The sequence below is a fragment of the Heptranchias perlo genome, chromosome 20, assembly GCF_035084215.1.
Source record: "Heptranchias perlo isolate sHepPer1 chromosome 20, sHepPer1.hap1, whole genome shotgun sequence".
NCBI lineage: Eukaryota > Metazoa > Chordata > Chondrichthyes > Hexanchiformes > Hexanchidae > Heptranchias > Heptranchias perlo.
Genome location: NC_090344.1, coordinates 14,930,382 through 14,954,757, shown reverse-complemented (window position 1 = coordinate 14,954,757; position 24,376 = coordinate 14,930,382). Strand labels below are relative to the sequence as shown.

Sequence of the window (24,376 nt, the reverse complement as noted above, 5' to 3'; positions counted from 1 at the left end):
TCAAAGATATGAGGAAAACGATAAATAAATCAAGGGGATTCAGTATAAGTAAAATAATGACAATGGAGAAAATAATTAGATTAAAGATAGACAAATCTCCAGGACCTGATGGTGACCATCCCAGGGGACTGAGAGGACGAGGTGAGGACATTGTACATGCTTTAGTCATGATCGTTCAAACTCTCTTGATTCAGGAATTGTTCCTTTGATGGAAACAATTTCAATGTCACTCCATTATTTTAAACAATTTTACAACACCAAGTTATAGTCCAGCAATTTTATTTTAAATTCACAAGCTTTCGGAGATTTTCTCCTTCCTCAGGCAAATGTTTCAAGATCTCCTTGAAGCCTACGCATTTATACATATTGAACAATAATAAATGGTGTTTACAGACTGCCTCTGCAACTGCCCGTTGCCAAGGCAATCACCGTGTTCAGACAGAGAGGTGTTACCTGCAGAACCTCCGAATACACATTCAATAAAAAAACAAACAGGGAAAAAAAAACAGAGAAAAAAAAACACAGAGAGAGGCAGAAACATCCGGAAGGCAGAGAGAGCCAGCAAATGACCCATTATATTAAAAACAGATAACATTTGTTCGCTGGTGGGGTAACGTGTAGCGTGACATGAACCCAAGATCCCGGTTGAGGCCGTCCTCATGGGTGCGGAACTTGGCTATCAATTTCTGCTCGACGATTTTGCGTTGTCGTGTGTCTCGAAGGCCGCCTTGGAGTACGCTTACCCGAAGGTCGGTGGATGAATGTCCATGACTGCTGAAGTGTTCCCCGACTGGGAGGGAACCCTCCTGTTTGGCGATTGTTGCGCGGTGTCCGTTCATCCGTTGTCGCAGCGTCTGCATGGTCTCGCCAATGTACCATGCTCTGGGGCATCCTTTCCTGCAACGTATGAGGTAGACAACGTTGGCTGAGTCACAGGAGTATGAACCATGCACCTGGTGGGTGGTGTCATCTCGTGTGATGGTGGTATCTGTGTCGATGATCTGGCATGTCTTGCAGAGGTTACCGTGGCAGGGTTGTGTGGCGTCGTGGACGCTGTTCTCTTGAAAGCTAGGTAGTTTGCTGCGAACGATGGTCTGTTTGAGGTTGGGTGGCTGTTTAAAGGCGAGTAGTGGAGGTGTGGGGATGGCCATAGCGAGGTGTTTGTCCTCATTGATGACATGTTGAAGGCTGCGGAGAACATGGCGTAGTTTCTCCGCTCCGGGGAAGTACTGGACGACAAAGGGTACTCTGTTGGTTGCGTCCCGTGTTAGTCTCCTGAGGAGGTCTATGCGATTTTTTGCTGTGGCCCGTCGGAACTGTCGATCGATGAGTCGAGCGTCATATCCCGTTCTTACTAGGGCGTCTTTCAGCGTCTGTAGGTGTCCATCGCGTTCCTCCTCGTCTGAGCAGACCCTGTGTATTCGCAGGGCCTGTCCATAGGGGATGGCCTCTTTGACGTGGTTAGGGTGGAAGCTGGAAAAGTGGAGCATCGTGAGGTTGTCCGTGGGCTTGCGGTAGAGTGAGGTGCTGAGGTGCCCGTCTTTGATGGAGATTCGTGTGTCCAAGAAAGAAACTGATTCTGAGGAGTAGTCCATGGTGAGCTTGATGGTGGGATGGAACTTGTTGATGTTATCGTGTAGTCTCTTTAGTGATTCCTTGCCGTGGGTCCATAGAAAGAAAATGTCGTCGATGTATCTGGTGTATAGTGTTGGTTGGAGGTCTTGTGCAGTGAAGAAGTCCTGCTCGAACTTGTGCATGAAAATGTTGGCGTATTGGGGTGCGAATTTGGTCCCCATGGCTGTTCCGTGTGTTTGGGTAAAGAACTGGTTATCGAAGGTGAAGACATTGTGATCCAGGATGAAGCGGATGAGTTGTAGGATGGCTTCCGGAGATTGGCTGTTGTTGGTGTTGAGTATTGATGCTGTCGCAGCGATGCCGTCATCGTGGGGGATACTGGTGTATAGTGCCGAGACGTCCATCGTGGTGAGAAGTGTTCCTGGTTCAACTGGTCCGTGGGTACTGAGTTTTTGTAGGAAGTCTGTAGTGTCACGACAGAAGCTGGGGGTTCCCTGTACGATGGGTTTCAGGATGCCCTCGATGTATCCAGAGAGGTTCTCACACAGGGTTCCGTTGCCTGATACGATGGGACGTCCGGGTGTGTTGGCTTTGTGTATCTTTGGGAGGCAGTAGAAGTCTCCCACGCGGGGATTACGTGGGATGAGAATGCGTAGGATGCTTTGAAGGTCTGGATCGAAGGTCTTGATCAGTTTGTTGAGCTGGTGGGTGTGTTCTTTGGTCGGATCTGCGGGTAACCGTCTGTAGTGTTCCTGGTTGTCCAGTTGTCGGTATGCTTCTTTGCAATAGTCTGTTCTGTTCTGTATGACTATGGCTCCTCCTTTGTCCGCTGGTTTGATGACGATGTCGCGGTTGGTCTTGAGAGCGTTGATGGCGTTGCGTTGTGCTCGGGTGAGCACAACGCACAACCCTGCCACGGTAACCTCTGCAAGACATGCCAGATCATCGACACAGATACCACCATCACACGAGATGACACCACCCACCAGGTGCATGGTTCATACTCCTGTGACTCAGCCAACGTTGTCTACCTCATACGTTGCAGGAAAGGATGCCCCAGAGCATGGTACATTGGCGAGACCATGCAGACGCTGCGACAACGGATGAACGGACACCGCGCAACAATCGCCAAACAGGAGGGTTCCCTCCCAGTCGGGGAACACTTCAGCAGTCATGGACATTCATCCACCGACCTTCGGGTAAGCGTACTCCAAGGCGGCCTTCGAGACACACGACAACGCAAAATCGTCGAGCAGAAATTGATAGCCAAGTTCCGCACCCATGAGGACGGCCTCAACCGGGATCTTGGGTTCATGTCACGCTACACGTTACCCCACCAGCGAACAAATGTTATCTGTTTTTAATATAATGGGTCATTTGCTGGCTCTCTCTGCCTTCCGGATGTTTCTGCCTCTCTCTGTGTTTTTTTTTCTCTGTTTTTTTTTCCCTGTTTGTTTTTTTATTGAATGTGTATTCGGAGGTTCTGCAGGTAACACCTCTCTGTCTGAACACGGTGATTGCCTTGGCAACGGGCAGTTGCAGAGGCAGTCTGTAAACACCATTTATTATTGTTCAATATGTATAAATGCGTAGGCTTCAAGGAGATCTTGAAACATTTGCCTGAGGAAGGAGAAAATCTCCGAAAGCTTGTGAATTTAAAATAAAATTGCTGGACTATAACTTGGTGTTGTAAAATTGTTTACAATTGTCAACCCCAGTCCATCACCGGCATCTCCACATCATGACTCCATTATTTGGGATGGGTAGCAGAGATGATGTTGGAAATTATAGACCCATTAGTCTGACATCCGTTGTGGGGAAGTTGCCAGTATCCGTTGTTAGGGAAAGAAAGATTGAGCACTTGGATAAACATGAATTGATCAGAGAGAGCCAGCATGGATTTGTAAAGGATAAGTCAAGTCTAACAAAACTAGTTGAACTTTATGAAGATGTAACGAACGTGGTAGATAATGGAGTATCCATGGTTGTTAAATGATATTGACTTCCAGAGGTATTCGATAAGGTACCATATAAGAGACTGTTAACGACAATGACAGTGCGTAGAATTTGAGGCAACCTAATGAAATGGGCAGGGAGTTGGTTAGAAGGTGGGAGACAGAGTCCCGGTATATAAATGACGTAGACAAAGGAATAGAGAGCCGTATATCCAAGTGTGTCGCTGACAACAACATAGGTGTCACAGCGAGTCGTGTAGATGGAAGCATAAAGTTGCCAAGGGAAATTGATAAATTAAGAGAGTTGGCAAAACTGTGGCAGATGGAGTAACATAGAATTACACAGAATGTACATCACGGAAACAGGCAATTCGGCCCAACTAGACAATGCCGGTGTTTATGCTGCAAACAAGGCTCCGCCATCCCCATTTAATCTAACCCTATGAGCAACCCCTTAGATTCCTTTCTCCTCCATTTGTTTTTCTAGCTTCGCTGTAAACGAATCCATGCTATTCGCCTAAACTACTCCTTGTGGGAGCGAATTGAACATTCTAACCACTCTCTGGGTGAATGTGTTCCTCTTGAATGCCATATTGAATTAAATAGTGAATACCTTATATTCATTGCCTCAATGATTTGGAGTCCGCACCTCCACAAATGCAAACAACTTATCTACGTCCAACCTATCAAACCCTTGGATAATCTTAAAGTCCAATATCAGGTCACTGCTCAGCCTTCTCTTTTCTGTACAGAAAAGCCCTCGTCTGTTCAAACTTTCAATATGGAGAAGTGTGAGTTTATCTACTTTGGACTGAAGCAAGACAGGTCAGAGTATTTTCTAAATGGTGAGAAGCTAGGAACTGTGGAGGAGCATAGAAATTTAGGGGTCCAAGTACAGAAATCGCTCAAAGCCAGTGGAATGGGAGAAAAATTAATTTAAATGTCTCATGGGATGTTGGCCTTTATTTCAAGGAAGCTGGTATTCAAAGGGGGGAAGTATGTTAAAGATAGAAATCTCTGCTGAGACCCCATTTAAAGTATTGCATTCAGTTCTGGGCACCACATCTCAGGAAGGATATATTGGCCTTGGAGGGAGTGCAGCGCAGATTCACCAGAATGATACCGGGGCTAAAATGGTTAAATTATGAAGACAGGTTATGCGGAGGTCGGTCCTCATTTTTCTCTTATGGATCCGGCCCCATCCGTTTACTGTGGACGGGAGCGCGTCTGATACTAAGTCAGTCAGAATCGGATGCAAATCACACAACCGGCACAGCGGCTCTGGAACTGGCGACTGGTTTTACATTGAGTCTTTTTGAAGGTATAGGCTGTACATTGTTTGTCTAATAATAATAATAATAACTTTGATACAATGAAGGTTTTTTCAGTTATTTCCCATTTCCACCCTCACCAATTTTATACAGTAACATGTAACAATGTTTAAGGGATGTGATGTCCAGTGTTGGTGGAATCAGTGTAATTTAACTTGATACATTGAAGAATCTCTTGTCTATCCCAGGCTTTTACCTTATGTTCAGACCCTCAGCGAGTTTAAAATCGGTCACTCACTGATATAAATAAACCAGGAACAACCCCGAAACCTCAGCGGGTATATTTGTTCCGATAATTAGTGACGGTCCCAATTCCCATTGAAATTCCAATCAGCAAATCCCAGAGGCTGTTTCGGGTTTGACAAACTGTGAAACAGATTGTTTTAAAAGCCGAAAAGATGGAAAACCTGGTGGTTGATACAAAGTTTTATACATTATCACTTTCTGTTTCAGATTTACAATTTCTCTTTGTGTGTTGCTGACAGGAGCGGCTATAATAGAGCCCAGTGACTGGGTCATGAGCTGCACTGAGACTGTGTTACAGACCGGCTCGTTGGACCTGCTCATTTCGACTCATCTCATTGTCAGGAAACGGGAAATTACTGAAATTGAGGCTGGTGAATAACTGCTCGAAACACCAATCCTCTCTACCACTGAGGACTGAGTCTTCCGACAAACAGAGATTTTCAATCGTGCAAGTTTCATTCACGTATTCTGCTCTTCGTTTCCCTGATCTGATTGGTGCGCCTTTCCCTTCAATTCACGACTTACAGGAAAAACTCGATTTTACAGTCGATTTTTGGGTCATGACGTACAGTGATATTTCAAATAATTGAAATCGACCTTTATCAATCCCAATATCGTCACCTGCACGTTTGACAAATGCAAAGCGGCTTCAATCGCGGTTTTGCTGACACAACTCGTTCAAAGATACTGTCGGTAATTGGAGGGTCTTTCAAGTCATGACACGAACATAACAGTTCGCACTTCCCTTTTCCGCAAGACACTTCAGATTCATGTAGAATTATTTCGCTCTGGCGGTTAAATCCGTTCCCTCTTTACGAATCCACGTTTGACCCCGTGTCTTTTAGTATTTTTGATAACCGATACCAAATCGGTTTGCCCCGTATTGTACATTACTTTTTAAATATTACGGATAAGCAGAGCACTTGAGCTGTCACAGCTGTGACATTGACTTTTCTCCCTCTCCTCTCGATCTCACCGGCAACTGTCACGAACCACAATCTTCTGTCACAATTCTCCATCAGAAAGTTCCGAGCCTCGGTTTTCAAATGAAATACGCCCATCTCTTCAATCAACGACAGCCCAGGGAGAGTTTCCCAGTTTCGTCTCACACTTTCGCCAAGTCCTCCTTAAAGTTCCATCAAAAATTGTCCCTAAGTTAATAAAAATATAATTAAAAGTTCTTATCTTCTGGGGTTTTTTTTCAGATTCCAGGGCTTTTAAAGGTCATTGCGGATATTTATCGAAGCGCATCTTGATTGGAGGCTTCTTGGAGAAATTGGAGAAAGATCACGAAGCTCTTGAAGCGCAAGCGGTCAGCGTGCGGCACCTTTATCAGCTTCAGAAATGCCCAGGTTGTGAGTTTCAGCCTCACCGAGAACAGACGAACATTTTACTCCGAACATTTTGACCGGAGTTCAAGGTACAACTGGTCTGTTCCATAACGCATCTACTTCTTAGTGTTCCCATGTGGGCCCTTGGGTTCCTCTGGCCTACCATCTTGCAATAGCAGGTGCCAGTTTGCTTGTTTATAGTGGGAGAGGGGGGCTATAAGCGGCAGTTGATGTGCCAAAGGGCCCGGTCCGAGATCTTGAAATCTAAAGAACCAAACACACAATTCTTTTTTTCGTTTAGCAGATATTCATCGGGTGGAAGTTTAGTGTGGGGAAAATTTGGAAGGGAAATCTGCTGCCTGGTGTCACTGTGTAACGGGTGAAATTATTCAGCTTACAGATGTCGAGAGGCCGTTTCCAGCTCCCGTGTGGGACAAGTTTAGCTTTTGAGCCACTGGGTAAAGTGTTATTTTAATTGGTGCTAACGAATGACAAGACATTTGGCAAAAACAAGAAGAATTGTAAACTCACGAGTTCACTGCCCATGTTTCTTGCATCATGTTCAACAGGAACAAGGATTCTCCTCAACACGTTACTGAAAAATTTATAAAAGGGATCTTCACCTCAGTTCGACGTCTACGAAGGATAATTCAGAGTCCTACCATAAATCTGTATAATGGATCGCTTTTTAATGATGAGCCTGGGTAGCTCAGTCGGTAGACTACTGGACTTCCTTAAAGTGGCCAGTGAGTTGAGTGTGCAGAATTCAAATCCTTGTTCAGACAATGAACGTTGAAACAGCTGGCGAGTTCTGTGTTTGCAGCGAAGTAAGAACACTGTGGGACAGATGATGCCTGCGATGTGTTGTCAAAGCTTCGGTGGGAAATTGTTTCCCAGGGATGGGCAGTATTGCGCTGTCTGAGGCGGCATTTGCGGCCTTCCGCCAGCAACCTGTGATTGGAGGGAGCGGGGCCGGACAGGCGGCCTGAATGTCGTTGCTGTCGTGGCCTCACTCAATCCGGGAACTGGGGAATATCGAACATCGAAAAACGGATGTGTTTGTTGCCGCGGCTGCAACGCTGTTTCGAACTGTCGTTATTAACCGAGGCAGCTCTTCAGGGTCCTTCAATGATCTCTCACAAATCAACTAAAACCAGTTGCAAAGAGTCGCTTTGAGAGGGGATTTCTGCACAGTCAGGGCAGGAAACTGGAGTGAGGGAGAGACATTTTCGGTATCCGTGTAATGTTTGAGTGTGTGTAGAACTGGACAGAGAAAGGAAAATATACCGGATCTGTATTTTATTCATATTTCACCACAGAGTGAATTCTTGTGTTTTTTCATATTTATTGATTTTTAGTGGATTCCGTTTTGAAAATGTTTCCGCCCGGTTTCGAACCGGGGACCTTTCGCGTGTGAGGCGAACGTGATAACCACTACACTACGGAAACTCTGCTGTTCAAATGCTTGTAGGAAATGCTCGGAAGATAGTTGCCGTCTACAAATGTTCTCAGTGCTGGGAGACGGGGCCGGGTCCCCTTCAGGGAATTAAATTTTACAAAATAGTTTGTTGTATCAATTTTGCAAAACTCATCAAACTCAATAAAAAGACGAATAGTTGTTCAAATCGCCATTATATCAACCAATAACTTTCTGTTTCAGACTGACGGAAACCCAACATGTTTTTCATTCATTCATTCACCAGGCTGAATATAGAAAGTTCAGAAGGGAAGTGAAAAAGGAAATGAGGGGCAAAGAGAGAGTGTGAGAATAAACTGGCGGCCAACATAAACTGGCATGTAAACATTAAACGGGCAGTAGGAGCCGTACTCTGAAAAAGGACCATAAAGGAGAGCTATTCATGGAGGCAGAGGAGATGGCCGAGATCCTATATAAATACTTTGTATACGTCTTCACCAAGGAAGAAGATGCTGCCAGAGTTTCAGTAAAGTTAAATACAGTTGAGATAGTGAATGGGCTAAACATTGATAAAGAAGAGGTACTCGGAAGGCTAGCTGTACTTAAAGTGGATAAGTCACCCGGTCCGGATGGGATGCATCGTAGGCTGCTGAGGGAAGTAAGGGTGGAAATAGCAGGAGGTACTGACCATAATCTTACAAACATCCACAGATACGGGGGTGGTGCTAGAGGACTGGAGAATTGCAAACGTTACATTCTTGTTCAAAAAAGGTTGTAAGGATAAAGCCAGCATCTATATGCCAGTCAGTTTAACCTCAATGGTGGGGGGAACTTTTAGAAACGATAATCCGGGACAGAATTAACAGACGCTTGGACGACTGTGGATTGATTCGGGAAAGCCGGCATGGGCTTGCTAAAGGCAAATCGTGTTTAACGAACATGATAGAGTTTTTTGTTGAGTTAACAGAGAGGGTAGATGAAGGCAACGCAGTTGATGCGGTGCATCTGGACTTTCAAAAGGTGTTTGATAAATTGAAGCACGGTAGGCTTATCAGTAAGATTGAGGTCCATGGATTAAAGGGGGCAGTAGAAACATGGATGCAGAATTAGCTAAGGGACAGGAAGCAGAGAGTAGTGGTGATTGGTTGTTTTTTGGACTGGAGGGAGGTGTACAATGGTGTTCCCCAGGGGTCAACGCTGGGACCACTGCTTTTCTTGATTTATATTAATGACTTGGACTTGGGTGTACAGGGCACAATTTCAAAATTTGCAGATGACACAAAACTTGGATCGGTAGTAAACAGTGTGAAGGATGGTGACAGACTTCAAGAAGTTATAGATTGGCCGGTGGCATGGGCGGACACGTGGCAGATGAAATGTAACGCAAAAAAAAATGCGAAATGATACATTTCGGTAGGAAGAACCAGGAGAGGCAATATAAACTAGAGGGAACAACTCCAAAATGGTACAGGCCCAGAGAAATCTGGTGGTTTATGTGCACAAATCGGTGAAGGCTTCAGAGCAGGTTGCGAAAGCGGTTGAAAAGGTATACGGGATCCTGGACTTCATAAATAGAGGCATCGAGTAAAAAAGTATGGAAGTCATGATGAACCTTTATGAATCACTGTTTCGGCCACAACTGGACTATTGTGTCCGGTTCTGTGCACCGCAGTTCAGGAAAGATGTGAAGGCCTTACAGAGGGTGCAGGAGAGATTTACTGGAATGATTGCAGGGATGAGGGATTTTAGTTACTTAGACAGTCTGGAGAAGCTGGGGTTGGTTGTCGTTGGAACAGAGATGGTTGCGGGGAGATTTGAGAGAGGTATTCAAAATCATGATGAGTCGAGACAGAATAGATAGAGAGAAACTGTTCCCAATGGTAGAAGGGTCGAGAACCAGAGGACATAGATTTCAGGTGATTGGCAAAAGAACCAAAGGTGACATAAGGAAAAACTTTTTTAAACAGCGAATGGTTGGGATCTGGAATGCACTGCCCGAGGGGGTGGTGAAGGCAGATTCAAAGGCAACTGTATAAGTGCTTGAAAGGAAAAAAAATGCAGGGCTACAGGGAAAGGGCGGGAGAGTGGGACTAGCTGGATTACGATTGCATGGAGCCGAATGGCCTCCTTCCGTGCTGTAAACTTTCTACGATTTCTATGATATGTGAGTGTCGCTGGCAAGGCCAGCATTTATTGGCCATCCCTAATTGTACTTGAGAAGGTGGTGGTGAGCCACCTCCTTGAACCGCTGACGTCCGTCTGGTGAAGGTTCTCCCACAGTGCTGTTAGGTCGGGAGTTCCAGGATTTTGACCCAGCGATGATGAAGGTACGGCGATATATTTCCAAGACAGGATGGTGTGTGACTTGGAGGGGAACATTCAGGTGGTGTTGTTCCTATGTGCCATATGCCCTTGACTTTCTAGGTGATAGAGGTCGCGGGTTTGGGTGGTGCTGTCGATGAAGCCTCGGCGAATTGCTGCAGTGCATCCTGTGGATGGTACACACTGCAGCCACGGTGCGCTGGTGGTGAAGGGGGTGAATGTTTAGGGTGGTGGATGGGGTGCCAATCAAGCGGGCTGCTTTGTCCTGGATGGTGTCGAGCTTCTTGATTGAAGCTGGAGCTGCACTCATCCAGGCAAGTGAAGGGTATTCCATCACACTCCTGACTTGTACATTGTCGATAGTAGAAAGACTTTGGGGAGTCAGGAGATGAGTCACTCGCCGCACAATACCCAGCTTCTGACCTCCTCTTGTAGCCTCCGTATTTATGCAGCTGGTCCAGTTCGTTTCTGGTCAATGGTGGCCTCTCCCAGGCTGTTGATGGTGGGGAATTAGGCAATGGTAATGCCGTTGAATGTCAAGAGGAGTTGTTAGACTCTCTCTTGTTAGAGTTGGTCATTGCCTGGCACTTGAATGTTACTTGTCACTCATCAGCCCAAGGCTGAATGTTGTCCAGGTTTTGCTGCACACGGGCACGGACTGCTTCATTATTTGAGGGATTGCGAATGGAAATGTACACTGTGCAATCATCAGCGAACATCCCCATTTCTGACCTTATGATGGAGGAAAGGCTATTGATAAAGCAGCTGAAGATGGTTGGGCGTCGGACACTGCCTCGAGGAACTCCTGCAGTGGTGTCCTGGGGCGGAGACGATTTGCCTCCAACAACGACTACATTCTTCCTTGGTGCCAGGTACGATTACAGCCACTGGAGAGTTTTCCCCCTGATTCCCGTTGACTTCAAATTTCCTAGGGCTCCTTGAAGACACATCGGTCAAAGGGTGCCTTGATGTCAAGGGCGGTAACCCTCACCTCACCTCCGGAATTTAGCTCTTTGTCCAGGTTTGGACCCAGGCTGTTATGATGTCTGGAGCCGAGTGGTCCTGGCGAAACCCAAACGGAGCATCGATGAGCAGGTTATTGGTGAGTAAGTGCCGATTGATAGCACTGTCGACGAAAACTTCCATCACTTTGCTGATGATAGAGTGCAGACTGATAGGGTGGTAATTTGCCGGATTGGCTTTGTCCAGCCTTTTGTGAGCAGGATATCCCTGCACAATGTTCCACTTTGTTGGCTTTCCACCTTGGTTACCAAGTGACAGTATAAACTTTAATGAGTTTGTTGTGTTTTCCCTGTGTTGAATTGTCACCCGTTCTCATTTTACAGACGGAATTTTAGGACTTGGTTAAAAATGTTCCGTGCTTGTGATGCAAGTTATCTGGTGCAGCCTTTGTTAAATTCCCCGCCTCAGTAAGACAGAAGGGCAACGTCTGCTCCACTCTATCATACAACCCCAACTAGTGCCGCCTCAGTTAAAGTACATTAACTAGTGCCCCCCACTCTTGTACAACCTCAAGTGAGTATATACAAAGAGTGTGCGTTTGTTTGACTGTAATGTTTATGCAGCGGCCGCCGCCAATCTTTCCGTTGCTATGGAAAGTTTGTTAGAGACGAAAATCGAATCCCACCCTGACAGTCCTGAAGAATCAATGTCCATGCTCAGTGCACTCGGCCATCCTCTATGTCAGTGTTGTCCAAGAGAAATTGCTGACTAGCCGCAGGTGTGGCCATGGTGGCATTGTTTAAGTCACATGAACGAAAACATCTTGCACACACACAATATACAGTGAGGTGTACTTCACATGTGTATATTTCCTTACAAACATCTCCCACCATTCAGTAACCTAGGAAGTGAAGCACTCACAACAATCAAAAACATTCGGACACTCTGCTTTTCACCATTTTATCAACAACTCACAAAAAGTTTAAAGTCCACATGCGAATATGAGTATTGAGATCACAGGCCTAAAGACTGTGTCCATGACTCATTTTGCATTAATAATCGCAATTGCAATTAGCCATATCTGGATTCCCATTTAGCCAGATGAGGCTCGTGGCAAAGATATTGGAACAACTGGTCAAAGACACAATGGATTGATTCCACGGGCCGTGTTCTGCTGACCCCAAGCACGACACATTCTCAGAACAAATAAAAACAAACCTGCCGTGGACGGATGTCGGGTTTGTTTTCTGGAAGCAGCAAATCAACTGGGCAGAAAAATCACCTCCATCCTAAGGCACAAGAAAAAAATTCGTACAAGCAAAGGACTGAATGTGAAGATTGAGGATTCAAAACCACACCACCAGGCGAAACTGCGATCTGAATACAGCGCCCTCAACCGCTGGCTCATCCTGACTCCAGAATCTCGAGTTGACTGACCCCGATTTTCTCAGTGAGGCAGTTTCACTCTCTCTGGTTCTCGCTTAATCCTGCTGGAAGGCCAATTTCAATGGGTTGAGAACGCATCTGGCCAGGGTAAATTAGAATCAAAGATTGACATGGAAAACTGTAACTGAACAATGGGCGGCCTTTAAAGAAATGATGGTTCAGGTGCAGTCTAGGTACATTCCCACGAGGGGGAAAAGTAGGGCAAATAAAGCCAGAGCTCCCTGGATGACGAAAGAGACAGAGATTAAGGTGAAACAGAAAAAAGAGGCGTAGGACAGATGTCAGGTTGATAATACAAGTGAGAACCGGGCTGAATGTAGAGAGTTCAGAGGGGAAGTGAAAATGGAAAAAAAGGGGCATGGAGAGAGTATGAGGATAGACTGGTGGCTAACATAAAAGGGAATCCAAAAGTCTTCTTTTGGCACATGAACAGTAAACGGGTAGGAAGAGGAGGGGTGGGACCGATTAGGGACCAAAAAGGAGAGCTACACATGGAGGCAAAGGGCATGGCTGTGGTAATAAATGAGTACGTTGCATTTGTCTTTACCAAGGAAGAATATGCTGCAAAGTTACAGTAAAAGAAGTAGTTGAAATACGAGATGGGATATACATTAATAAAGAGGAGCTATTAGGAATTCCAGCTGTGTTTAAAATAGATCAGTCACCTGGTCCGGATGGTATGAATCCTAGTTTTCTGAGGGAATTAGGGGTGAAAATTGTGGAGGTACTGGCCATAATCTTCCAATCATCCTTAGATACGGGGGTGGTGCCAGAGGACTGGATAATTGCAAATATTATACCCTTGTTCAAAAAGGCGTGTATGGATCATCCCAGGAACTATAGGCCAGTCAGTTTAACCTCGGTGAAGGGGGAACTTTTAGAAACGATAATCCGAGACAAAGTTAATCGTCACTTGGACAAGTGTGGATTAATTAAGGAAAGCAGCACGGATTTGTTGAAGGCAAATCGTTTTTAACGAACTTGATTGAGTTTTTTGTTGAGGTAAGAGATATTCGATGAGAGCAATGTGGTTGACATGTATATATGGACTACCAAAAGGCGTTTGATGAAGTGTTGCTTAATAGGCTTGTCATCAAAGTTGAAGCCCAAGGAATAAAAGAGGCAGTGGCAGTACGAAATTGGCTAAGTGACAGGAAACAGAGAGCAGTGGTGAACGGTTGTTTATCAGACTGGAGGGAGGTGTACAGTCGTGTTCCCCACGGGTCGGTACTAGGACCACTGCTTTTCTAGATATATATTAATGAATTGGACTTTGGTGTACAGGGCACAATTTCAAAATTTGCAGATGACACAAAGCTTGGAAGTGTAATGAACAGTGAAGAGGATAGTGATAGTACAAAGACAGGCTGGTGGAATGGGCGAACATATGGCACATCAAATCTAACGCGGAGAAAAGCGAAGCGATACATTTTAGTTGGAAAAACGAGGAGAGGCGAATTAAACTAAAGCGTTTAATTCTAAAGGAGCTGCAGGAACCGAGAAATCTGGGGGTTTGTGTGAACAAATCTTTAAAGGTGGCAGGGCAGATAGAGAAAACGGTTTTAAAAAGCATATGGGATCCTGTGCTTTACAAATTGAGGCAAAGAGAACAAAAACAAGGAAGTTACGATGAGCTTTTGTAAAACACTGGTTCGGCCACAACTGCAGTATTGTGTCCAGTTCTGGGCACCGCACTTTGCGACGGGTGTGAAGGCCTTAGAGAGGCTGCAGAAAAGATTTATTAGAATTGTTCCAGGGATGAAGGGCTTCAGTAACGTGGATAGACTGGAGAAGCTGGGGTTGTTGTCCATGGAGCAGAGAATGTTGAGAGGAGATTTCATCGATGTATTTAAAATCATGAAGGGTCCAGACAGAGTAGAGAGAGAGAAACTGCTCCCATAGGCGGAAGGGTCAAGAACCAGAGGACAAAGATTTATGGTGATCGCAAAAGAATGAAAGTCGACATGAGGAAAAACGCTTTTACACAGCGAGTGGTTAAGATCTGGAATTCACTGCCTGAGTGAGTGCTGGAGGCAGATTCAATTGTGGCTTTCAAAAGGGAATTGGATAAGTACTTGAAGGGAAAAAATGCAGGGCTACGGGTAAACTGCGGGGGAGTGTGACGAGCTGGATTGCTCTAGCAAAGTTCCGGCATGAACTCGATTGGCCGAATGGCCTCCTTCCGTGCTGTAACCATTCTAGGATTCAAAGAAGCAGAAACCAAATAACTCAAACTGCCGAAACCCGAGATCTTTAGTCAAACGCCCTCCCAACTGAGCTATTTCCACCCCACTGTTAATTGATCTTTGTGTCCTTATGTTGGAAGAACATAAAACCCCAGGGGGAATTGCCCCTCCCGGTCATTCCGCACTTCATATATAAACATCGCACTCATAAAAACACACCCATAATTCATATATAAACATCGCACTCATATATACAAACTCATAGTTCATCTATACACATCGCACTCATATATACACACCCACAGTTCATACATAAACATCGCACTCATTTATACACACTCATAGTTCATTTATAAACATCGCACTCATATATACACACTCATAATTCATATATACACATCGCACTAATATATACACACCCACAGTTCATATATAAACATCGCACTCATATATACACACTCACAGTTCATTTATAAACATCGCACTCATATATACTCACCCACAGTTCATATATAAACATCACACTCATATCTACACTCCCACAGTTTATAAAAAAACAGCGTACTCCTCCTCCACACCCAATTTAAATGTATCCAAAGTCCTGTTTATGGTTCTCACCAATGTCTGAACACTGAAAGTTTAACTGTTTTCCAGATACTGTCCGTCCTACTTTGTATTTTCAGCATCGGATTTCCTGCAGACCGGCAAAGGGAGCGGAATAGCGGTCCTGTCGGTGAATGCTGCTTTCAACGAACGTCTCGGCGTCCAGGAGCTGGCGGGGATTGGAAAGCTCTTGTGTCACACGAAGTGTCTGAACGGCCCGGATACACCTGAAGGTCATCAGCGCGGTGCCTCCACGTCGTGCTGCAATGTTCGTGTGTCTGACATCAAACTAAAAGGCGGCTTGTTGGTAAACGTTGTGGTCACAGTTTCTTTTTGTAATTGAACCTAAATCTTTCAAGATGGAATGTTTTCTTTCCTGCTTCACCAAAAACAATATCTTATTACGAAATTTGATTCTTCGTTCCCCAGTGTCAGAGATAAAATTGCATGAACCCGAGCCAGGTAGGAGTCGAACCTACAATCTTCTGATCCGTAGTCAGACGCGTTATCCATTGCGCCACTGGCCCAAGTCATGGGAGTTGTTGTATTTTATTTCACTTTTCATTCAGAATCAACCGACAGGTTGACAGATAAAAACAGCGAAATGTGCAAGCGAAATCGAAATGAACCAAACCGCCTCAAAATCCAACACACAGTGGCGAGTATCTGACAGGTGTCAGTGAGAGGAGATGGTGAATTTGCAGCTTGATTTGGCTCCGTGGCTTCGCTGCTCAAAGGGCCTGTTTCGTCGGGTCCTTTATTGTCTTAAGCCTCCGATGTGATATTTACCCAATTTGTGAGTTCAACAACAAAATGATCTTTAACAAAATAATATTTGTATTAGTTTCGGAGTCAACAAGGAAAGGATTCCAGAACTGCAGTGCGGAAGTGTTCCTTCATTGAACAGATGGAGCTCTCACACAATGTCTCCGAAACACGTTTCGAGGATACTGTTCCAGAGGCTGATTTCACAACCAGCAACCCATCTCCATTAAATTTGCGAAGCGAAACTCGTTTCAGAGCAGTTTTCGCTCATCAGCTTTTGTAAAATTAGCAGAAACTCATTTTGAACACATCATAGTATTAATGAGAATATCAGGCACATGACAATTGGGATGGAACCGTCTCTTACAATAAGTACAAAGTATAATCGATTACAAAGTGAAAAAGCCAATCCAGTCTCTCAGTCTCTCTGTCACTTTCTCGGTGAGTGAACGTAAACCAACAGAAGAAGCTAAAACAAAGAACTGAGCAGTTTTGTTTGTTTCCTTTTCCTTCGGGCGAGTACAGTTGAAGAGAATGATTTCTGTTTCCTGCTGGACAAATAACTGGAAAGAGCAGTGTATCAGGTTCCCATGGTACCCAGTGAAATATCCACGTTTATATCTCCCATTTTCACTGATACCTTCCTTCCTCACTAATTATAGGAAACTTTTGGGAAGGTTCAATCACACTTCAGAAGTCCAGGAGCGCAAAGAAAGCTGGACATCTCATAGTGACGTCACCAACAGGCGAGGGAGGTTTGTAGGTTTTACCTGGAGCTGTAATTGTATAAACTCCTTCCAATGTACAAACTCCCCTCACCAACAGTAATTCAATTCTTACTGATCTGAGACTTTGGTCATTTATGGTGATTAAATTTTGTGGAGTTAAAGCAGCAGTAAAATCCGTTCTGCGTTATGTACATAGCCGTTCAGTCAATATAAAACATTGTCATCCGACCTACCATGAGCAATGCCACACGGGGTATGTTAGGAGACAGTTCTGCCTCCAGCAGTTGTTCTCTCGGTCACACATCCGGCATCACCTCTCGGTCTCACACTTCAGAGTCACGCCTGCATATAAACACATTTCTGTTTCAGATTTTTACCTGAAGGTCGACAAATCACAAGTCAAGAGGTAGGGAACAAACAAATCAAATATTTAAGAACGTTAACGGATAGAAAATTCACCATAAATGACTGAAAAAAATGAAGCAAACGGATCAAGATCAACAATTATCAAAAGGTAACAATTAAAGAAAGGAGAAAGGAGAAGGGAAACCGATCAAATCGCTCCAAATAGTTTTTGAAAAATCCTTTTGGTTTTCATCTTAGTTTCTCTGTTATGTTGGGGACGGACATCTAGAAATATTTTGCGCACCATCAGAAAGACAATTAGAATACAAGTTTCACAAAGTCAGCCTTAATCTTACTTATACGATCGCATGTTATGTGTTTGTAAAACCTGCAATTGTTTTACCATTCTTTAAGTTTAGAGAGATGCTCTGAATATATGTTTTACATTGAAACGTAAGTGGATTAATAAAATAAAATGAGGAAATTTGTTTAAGAACATGAAGAGCTGCTTTTCCTTGTTGGATATCGCGGTATATTTATTTACACAACTGTCATTTGTGAAATGATGGAATGTATTTATTTCTATATCTGTACGGGTAAGCAAATCCCCACTGGATCATTTCCAGGAACCAGGCAAGTAAAAAGTTAGTTTGTCAAACCCAAAACACCCGTTTGGATTTGCTGATTGAAAATTTCAATGGAAATCGAGATCATCATAAAGCATTGGAACAAATATACCCACTGAGGTTTCGGGGTTGTAACTGATTTATTTATATCACTGAGTAACCTATTTTAAACAGGGTGAAGCTACAAATCTAATGATAAGAGTCTGGGTTAGAGAAGGAACTGATGAAAGTATCCAATTTAATTACACTGATTCCACAAACACTGCCCACCACATCCCTTAAACATTGTTAACTGTTTCTACATAAAACTGGAGAGGGTGTGAATAGAAAGTAACAGAAAAAAAGCTCATTAATGTATCAAACTTAATTTTGATATTGTTGCACAAACACTGAACATCCCATCCATGAAACACGGTCCCGATCTAAAATCAGTCGGCAGGACCCTGAGCCACAGTGAAAATGCTGTGATTTCAACCTGGTTCAAAACACGCAGCCTTCTGATTTGGAGTCAGACGCGACTGTTCTTGCACCAGGCCCACAACAAGCGGCTGGAGCCGGATCCATTGGAGAGTGATCCGTGCAGACTGCCGCCGCGGCTCTCGGAATGTGAGAAGCGGAAGCAGGAGCAGCCTGACCGCCTCAACCACAGCACAAGACCCCCGCTCTCCCGCATGTTGCATAACTGACTCTGTGGCGCAATGGATAGCGTGTTGGACTTCTACTGAATGATTGGAGGAGGTATTCAAAGGTTGTGGGTTCGAGTCCCACCAGAGTTGAGTTTTAGTTTCGGGAGCTGGGAAGTGATATTTTGCAGCAAAACCGCAACAGGATCATTAATGTCCGTCAAGGACGGGAAACTGCTCCCTGCACTTCATCTTACACAAGTGGCTCCAGTCAAACCAGAATTTATGATTCTAAATCCACTCTGAGCTGGATTGGCGAAACACTCTCAAGATGGAGACTCAACATCATCTCAGACCGAAAGTCAATCTGCTGGACTTCCGGCTCTGTCAGACTGAATGTTCCTTCAGACAGGTTTCTAACTGGACACATGCATCCTGCTGCCGTGGCAGCATTGGTGCTTGAGGGGTAGAATTCTTGCTTGTAGTAATTCTATTCCTGGAAAACTAGCTCCAGAAGTGTCGGATGGAAAGTATCCTGGCTGAGCGGTCTAAGGCGCTGATTTAAAGCTCTAGTTAAATCGCACGATTTGTCGATGGATCAAAATCATAGTTTGTGTCTCCAAAACCGCAGCCTCCCTCCTGTAAACAAGTAATACTGAACATCTCATCTGCTAATACAACAGCGTCGTCCGGAGGAGCCACGTGGCAATACAAATGAATGGATGCATTTTGGAACACACCAATTGTACCTTTAACTCCGGTCGAAATGTTCACAAGCAAAATGATTGTTTGATCTCGGTGAGACTCGAATTAACAACCTCGGTATTTCCCGATCCTGTACTGTCATGTCAGGACCGAGCACTGACCGATTGCGCCGCTAGAGCCCGGTCACTCTGATCACCTGTCCCACTCTGCTGGAAAGCATCTGAAGGTGAGGGGCCCTTACCTGTGGAAACGTGTCCAGTCACTGTGTTGAAACTAATATCGGCACTTCCACTTTAAGTTTCTTTCACATCCTCTGCTCCATCTGCGAACAGGTCAAAATGAACATTGCCAGAAATTCTATCAGTGGTAGCATTTGAACCCAGCGCCCACGCAGCGATTGGATTTATTATCTTCAAGCAGTGACTTCTGTTCGGACAACGCCTTGCCAGTCTTTCACGTTTTGTTTAATGCCCAAATAAATAAATTGGAGCTGATTGACCGCATTTACGCCGTGCTGGGGTTGTTCTCCTGAGAGCAGAGAAGGTTCAGAGGAGATTTGATAGAAGTGTTCAAAGTCATGAAGGGTTCAGATGAAGTTAATAAAGAGAAGCTGTTCCCGTTGGCGGAACTGTCAAGAACCAGAGGACACAGATTTGAGGTGATTGCAAAAGAACCAAAGACGACATGAGCAAAATTTTATTTACGCAGCGAATGGTTATGATCTGGAATGCGCTGCCTGAAAAGGTGATGGAAGCAGATTCAATCGTGGCTTTCATAAAGGAATTTGATAAATACTTGAAGGGGAAAACGCAGGGCCACGGGGAAAGGGACGGGGAATGGGACCAATGGGATTGTTCTTACAAAAGGCAGGTTAGGAATTGATGGGTCGAATGGCCTCCTTCTGTGGTGTGTTCATTCTATGATCAATATTATTTTACATGCAGTGAATGGACCATCCCTGAAAGACTGGCCCGCGTTAAAACAGAGTGACACTGAAACGTGGTGAAAATGTAACAACCCCAACGTAATTCGAACACGCATCTTTGGGATTTGGAATCAAACGCGCTGCCGTTGCGCCACGAGGATCACAACGAAAGGTTGGAGCCGGATCCATAAGAGGGAAATCAGTACCGGCCGCCGCAGGGACTCTCAGAGGCGGAAGCAGTCGCAGCAACAGCGCAGGAGCCCCGCTCTCTCATCCAGCCGCTGCCCGGTCCCGGCCTGAGCCCTGTCTGGGAGCCGCCTGCCGGTCTCTTTTACTGAACGGGACCGATCCAGTTTCAGCTCACACACAGGCTCAGGAATCCAACTCCTGAAAGATTCACTTCTTTAAACCTTGTTTAGATTCAGTGAATTGGGATTTAATTCAATCCTCATCTGCCCTCCCCTCTGTCAGTTCAGGACTTTATTTAAACCGATACTTGGAGCTCTGTTTTACAGGGTTCCGGCTGTTTAAGCAAATCTCAGTCCCACTATTCCCATTATTAACACTTTTTGCTGCTCACCTCTGCTTAACACAAAGTGCCCAGGAATGAGGGAATTTCTCCTGGGGACTGGGGTACGGACTCGGATTCGGCTCAACCCTCAAATCCAAAAAGTTATTTTCACTGCTGCTGCACAGGATTAAAGGAATGGACCGATCCAGAAGCTGTTTAAAATTATTACTGACAAATCAGGATAAAAGGCAAAGGACACGGTCTGCTTCTCTGCCTGTCTGTCTGTTTGTCCATCTGCCTGTCTACCTGTATATCCGTCTGAATGCGTCTCTGCCTTATTCTCAGGCTTTTTGATTGCTGGCTGCAGGCCTCCCTCCCCGACTGAATGACCAAGTACCGGACCGTGTGTCAGAATGAATGACTTTGACTTACCGTCTTCCTTTTTATGAACCTGAATGGCCACATTTCTGAGTTCATATCTTCGCTCTGTGTCACAATCCTGTCTCTGTCTCTCAGGATGACAATACACACACAACATTCACACACCGACTTTGACTGAACGCAACTTTACTCTGCTGCAGTGTGTACCATCTACAAGATGCACTGCACCAACTCGCCAAGGCTTCTTCGACAGCACCTCCCAAGCCTGCGACCTCCAACACCGAGAAGGACAAGGGCTGTAGGCACATGGGAACAACACCACATGCACGTTCCGTTCCAAGTCACACACCATCCCGACTTGGAATGGTGACGTCATTCCTTCATCGTCGCTGGGTCAAAATCCTGGAACTCCCTATCCAACAGCATTGTGGGAGAACCTTCACCGCACGGAATGCAGCGGTTCAAGGAGGCGGCCCACCACCACATTCTCAAGGGCAATTATGGATGGGCAATAAATGCTGGCCTTGCCAGCGACACCTAAATCCCACGAATTAACATCTTAGTTCCTTCTGGAGTTTAATGATTTTGAAATTTTGAAGATTTTTTCCTGTGTAACTTGTGAAGTTTTGATCATTGAGATGTTTGTGAAGGAAAGCGGAAGAGGATTGGCGGCGTTTAGTGTGGGACAGAAGTGATGTTGTCTAACGGAGAAGCGACACAGTGCTATGAACTGAGCAAAGGTTTCGCTAGTTTAGCGGTCGTCACGTTCGTCTCACATGCGAAAAGTCCCCGGTTAGATCGGAGGCGGAAACGTTATTTGGGAAGTTACTCCTGATAACCCTCCAGGGCTGAGATTCACCTGTGAAAAGGCGCCGTCAATTGTTTGTTCCTGTTCAATTTAACAACGGCTCTATCACAGTCATGGTGTCATAAACACTGAACATTTTTAACCAGACTCTTAAAATACTGTCTGGGAAATGAGAATGGATGGAAGTTCATCTCATGCAAAGCACAAAGTTTCGCTGTCACTCGTTAACCATGTTAATATTTCCACCGGTCTGCAGCAGAAAGTTATCGGTTCATTAATGACGATCACAAACATTCATCTTTCACAGAGAATCATCGGTTTCATGTATTAAATTGGTAATGTTCATAATTGTTTTGTTAAAATGATTTCCTTGACCGAGAATCGAACCCGCAGTATGAAAGTGAAACAATTATATCGTAAACACCAGCTGCCAGCCAGCAGATCAGCAAAAAATCAGTTGACGCAAAGATTTCTGTACTTGGACCCCTGAATATCTCCGCTCCTCGACAGTTCCTAACTTCTCTCCATTTAGAAAACACTCTGATCTATCTTCGTTTCTCAGTGGATTATATCAAACTTCCCCACATTGAACTCCATCTGTCACAGTTTTGCCCTCACATTTAATCATCAATGGCCCTTTGCTGCTTTCTGCTCCCATCGACACTATTTACTGCGCCAACTATCTTGCTGGTTTTAGGGTGAAAACTGCCTTCCGCTTCACTGTTCGTGCAAAGAGGCAACTTTGTAGATGCCGTGTCGTGTTACAGAACGGCAGGTTGGACCTGCTCGATTCATCTCATGTCATTTTCTGGTCACGGGAATTTTACTGAAATAGAACCTGGTCAAATAACAGTTCAAAAAACCACTTCTCTCTCCCACTGCGGACTGAGCCTTCAAACATACAGGCAGTTATGAGCCTAATGCTCAGAAATAATACAGCAAAAATATTCACTCGTGCAAGCTGCACACCTTTTATTTTAGAAAAGTAAACTGATGATGGACAGCTGCTGTATTGGTCGCTGCAAACTCAAACTTTAGCGCGGTGAATTAATGGTTTAGTATAAAGAACATAGTGTCTCTGTGGTGTAATCGGCCAGGGCGTTCGGCTTTTAATTGAAAGGTTGGTGGTTTCAGCCCGCCCTGGATATCTTTTACCTCAGAATTCATTGCCTCACAGCGCCAGGTTTCCAATGTGTGTTTTGTCTGCAAGAAAATGCAGGGTAAAAATTGCCAGCGGAGCACGGCTGATATTCCACCAGTGACCCTGCGGTCCGATAGCAGGCACATGAAAAATATTTAAAAATCCGAGATTGGCTGCACGGAACTCAGAATTCTTCTTCACAGACAAGGTCCGAAGGGAGGACTCAATGGTTGCCGGAGAGCTGGTTCATTCAGATATGGATATTTGTGCAGTGAGCGAGAGCAGTCTTCTACCGTGTTTCTACAATGAACGTCACTCCATTATTTCGGAAAAGTAACATGGTTTGCACATTCCGACCGTGTTCAGCTGATTTGTGAGAGATCATTAAAGGCTTCAGCAACGCTGTCTCGGCGAATAACAACAGTTCAAAACCGCATTCCAGATGGGACAACAAACTCATCAGTTTTCCGCTATTCCCCAGCTCCCGGAGTGAGAGAGGCTGCGACATCAGGATTTATGGAGGACCGGAGAGAGTGAAACTTTATTTGGCTTTCGTGGGAAATCCAGTGAAAGTGAATCAGAGCTCCAGGATTTGAACCAGTGAAACTCCATGAGCGAGAATCAGATCCAAAGAGCAACTGGCAACAGAGCCGTGCAGGCAATGTAAAATTTCGCTGCCACTCAGCCGATCAACCATCCTTTCAGAATAGAATGTCCATCCAATCTCGTTTTCTTGTACAAAATATGATGTACAGCGAGATCAGATTCAACACTAATTATTTCGAGTTAACAATATCAGCCTTTCTTCACCAAATTCGTTTTGAATGTACGACTTGCATTATCCTGCAACACTTTGCAGAATGAATTGCTCTGAAGCGACATAAATGTGGAGATATTGGCTACGAATTCATCAGCTGGGTTGTAACTTTACTTTTCCGACCATCTCAGCCTGCTTGTCTTGCAGGTTAGATCAGCCTTCGCCATTCAAGGAAGCCTGAGAATTATATCAGAGAGACAAGAGACAGATTCAGTGACAGATAGAGAGATGCAAGGAAATAAACGAAGAGTATAAATGCCAGGTTCAGCAAACTAGCAGAATTTAAATTGCTGATTGGGAGATATTCCTTCTCGTGTCTTGAAAACTTGAAAGAGAACTTTGGGCGCCCGCCACGGTGGAATGTCTCTCCTGCTTTGAAAAGGGTAAATGCGTTCAATTAGCTCCACTTTATAGATTTGGACATTGAACAGATCGTTAAACAGTAACTCACCGAGTATAATTCAAACCGGTGCAAGAAAACCCCAGTGGGTTATGAGTCTAACGCTTCAAACACTGGGCCATCGCAGCTGCACACAGCAGTTCTTGCACAGCTGTAGGTCAGACTGCGTGACTGCGTAGGGTTATCACAGTACCTCCGCCAGACTGCATATTCTTTCAAACAGGAT

At 44.8% G+C, this 24,376-nt stretch overlaps 3 non-coding genes across 3 annotated transcripts; 1 reads left to right on the top strand and 2 right to left on the bottom strand.

Annotated features, from left to right (window-relative positions):
- Positions 1 to 7,814: 7,814 nt before the first annotated feature.
- On the bottom strand, positions 7,815 to 7,887 carry trnav-cac (transfer RNA valine (anticodon CAC)). The gene has a single exon. It is a non-coding gene; the product is annotated as a tRNA-Val (tRNA).
- A 7,942-nt stretch (positions 7,888 to 15,829) lies between these two features.
- On the bottom strand, positions 15,830 to 15,902 carry trnar-acg (transfer RNA arginine (anticodon ACG)). Its single transcript has one exon. It is a non-coding gene; the product is annotated as a tRNA-Arg (tRNA).
- Positions 15,903 to 18,523: 2,621 nt separating this feature from the next.
- Positions 18,524 to 18,615, top strand: trnar-ucu (transfer RNA arginine (anticodon UCU)). The gene is given in 2 exon segments: positions 18,524 to 18,560; positions 18,580 to 18,615. It is a non-coding gene; the product is annotated as a tRNA-Arg (tRNA).
- The last annotated feature ends 5,761 nt before the right edge of the window (positions 18,616 to 24,376 follow it).